Source organism: Schistocerca cancellata, chromosome 2 (assembly GCF_023864275.1).
Source record: "Schistocerca cancellata isolate TAMUIC-IGC-003103 chromosome 2, iqSchCanc2.1, whole genome shotgun sequence".
Classification (NCBI taxonomy): Eukaryota; Metazoa; Arthropoda; class Insecta; order Orthoptera; family Acrididae; genus Schistocerca; species Schistocerca cancellata.
Window position 1 is genome coordinate 951,755,544 of NC_064627.1, and position 2,500 is coordinate 951,758,043.

Here is a 2,500-nt window from a genome sequence, read left to right on the forward strand (position 1 = left end):
CCTTCGACATCACTTCATGTACGAATACTGGCAAGAATTCTTGCTACATTCGAAGGTGCACCTTCCACTTTCAGCCTACCTGGTTGCTTCATTTGCCACGCAAACACTTCATGAGGACGCTACATGAAATAACATCGCATCTTACTGGCTTAATGACATGATGCTACTGAATTGAAGACCGCTACAGGCATCCGGTTCCATGGTGTAATGGTTAGCACTCTGGACTTTGAATCCAGCGATCCGAGTTCGAGTCTCGGTGGAACCTGACGCTGTGTTTTGCGCTCGTTTCTAGAAATGTGTAAGAGCCGGTAGTTGGAATTGTATATGCAGAATTTTACCTAGGATCATGTAACGCAAATTGTTAATAGCAGTCCACACGTGAATGGGGGACGCTCCAAATGCTTATGCTTTTGATACTAGGATTAATAACGGAACGTAAGGGGTTCAACTGCGAGAAGACGCCCTCAGCTGTTTCTCCCAGCAGGAAAGACATCTCTCCGTTTTGGGTGCTGCATGCGCATGCATTTTACAAACGTGCATGCGATGTACTAGTTCCTGGGAAACGAATAGAATCGCTGTACGTGCCAGTCTTTACGTATAGATATAAGTGAGCGAAGACGGCTTAATCCTGCCACGTAGATTGCTTTCCACATGACGCACTTGCCAGTCTCTTGGGCCGGTGGCTCACATGCAGTTTGTCCTGTTGCATGGCTTACTTTCAGAAACTCGCAAGTTTATCGTAGTGTTTGGTTGTCGCGAAAGTGAAAAGTAGGGCCTGTCCGGGATTTGAACCCGGGACCTCCTGCACCCAAAGCAGGAATCATACCCCTAGACCAACAGGCCGCACAAGGAAGCACGTCTGCACCCCGCCACCTACTGACATCTTGCCCCACTTGCTAGTTGCAGCATACAATCTGGACGATATTCTCAAAGAGCTTTCTTAATCCGACACCCACAACATGAGCTGTGCTGAACACCAGTGTATGTGAATGCTGAAAGAGCTGCTAGAGTTGTGTGTCAGTATTTCGACCGTGTGAAGTGCAAATGTTATCGTGTCACGCACTATCCGCCCACTACGTAGCGTTCTGTGTCAGCACGCAGTTTTCGACAGTACTCTGTGACCATAGCTGTTTCCATAGCTAGGCTGCTTCCAGCACAATGCATGCACCATACGAAAGTGGCCGTTGCGCGATTTTGATTACCTGAGCCTTCGACATCACTTCATGTACGAATACTGACAAGAATTCTTGCTACATTCGAAGGTGCACCTTCCACTTTCAGCCTACCTGGTTGCTTCATTTGCCACGCAAACACTTCATGAGGACGCTACATGAAATAACATCGCATCTTACTGGCTTAATGACATGATGCTACTGAATTGAAGACCGCTACAGGCATCCGGTTCCATGGTGTAATGGTTAGCACTCTGGACTTTGAATCCAGCGATCCGAGTTCGAGTCTCGGTGGAACCTGACGCTGTGTTTTGCGCTCGTTTCTAGAAATGTGTAAGAGCCGGTAGTTGGAATTGTATATGCAGAATTTTAGCTAGGATCATGTAACGCAAATTGTTAATAGCAGTCCACACGTGAATGGGGGACGCTCCAAATGCTTATGCTTTTGATACTAGGATTAATAACGGAACGTAAGGGGTTCAACTGCGAGAAGACGCCCTCAGCTGTTTCTCCCAGCAGGAAAGACATCTCTCCGTTTTGGGTGCTGCATGCGCATGCATTTTACAAACGTGCATGCGATGTACTAGTTCCTGGGAAACGAATAGAATCGCTGTACGTGCCAGTCTTTACGTATAGATATAAGTGAGCGAAGACGGCTTAATCCTGCCACGTAGATTGCTTTCCACATGACGCACTTGCCAGTCTCTTGGGCCGGTGGCTCACATGCAGTTTGTCCTGTTGCATGGCTTACTTTCAGAAACTCGCAGGTTTATCGTAGTGTTTGGTTGTCGCGAAAGTGAAAAGTAGGGCCTGTCCGGGATTTGAACCCGGGACCTCCTGCACCCAAAGCAGGAATCATACCCCTAGACCAACAGGCCGCACAAGGAAGCACGTCTGCACCCCGCCACCTACTGACATCTTGCCGCACTTGCTAGTTGCAGCATACAATCTGGACGATATTCTCAAAGAGCTTTCTTAATCCGACACCCACAACATGAGCTGTCCTGAACACCAGTGTATGTGAATGCTGAAAGAGCTGCTAGAGTTGTGTGTCAGTATTTCGACCGTGTGAAGTGCAAATGTTATCGTGTCACGCACTATCCGCCCACTACGTAGCGTTCTGTGTCAGCACGCAGTTTTCGACAGTACTCTGTGACCATAGCTGTTTCCATAGCTAGGCTGCTTCCAGCACAATGCATGCACCATACGAAAGTGGCCGTTGCGCGATTTTGATTACCTGAGCCTTCGACATCACTTCATGTACGAATACTGGCAAGAATTCTTGCTACATTCGAAGGTGCACCTTCCACTTTCAGCCTACCTGGTTG

General features: G+C 48.0%; 4 non-coding genes across 4 annotated transcripts; 2 read left to right on the plus strand and 2 right to left on the minus strand.

Annotated features, from left to right (window-relative positions):
• The first annotated feature begins 193 nt into the window (after positions 1 to 193).
• Trnaq-uug (transfer RNA glutamine (anticodon UUG)) lies at positions 194 to 265 on the plus strand. The gene has a single exon. It is a non-coding gene; the product is annotated as a tRNA-Gln (tRNA).
• Positions 266 to 771: 506 nt separating this feature from the next.
• Positions 772 to 843, minus strand: Trnap-ugg (transfer RNA proline (anticodon UGG)). Its single transcript has one exon. It is a non-coding gene; the product is annotated as a tRNA-Pro (tRNA).
• Positions 844 to 1,400: 557 nt separating this feature from the next.
• On the plus strand, positions 1,401 to 1,472 carry Trnaq-uug (transfer RNA glutamine (anticodon UUG)). Its single transcript has one exon. It is a non-coding gene; the product is annotated as a tRNA-Gln (tRNA).
• A 506-nt stretch (positions 1,473 to 1,978) lies between these two features.
• On the minus strand, positions 1,979 to 2,050 carry Trnap-ugg (transfer RNA proline (anticodon UGG)). The gene has a single exon. It is a non-coding gene; the product is annotated as a tRNA-Pro (tRNA).
• Between the last annotated feature and the right edge of the window lie 450 nt (positions 2,051 to 2,500).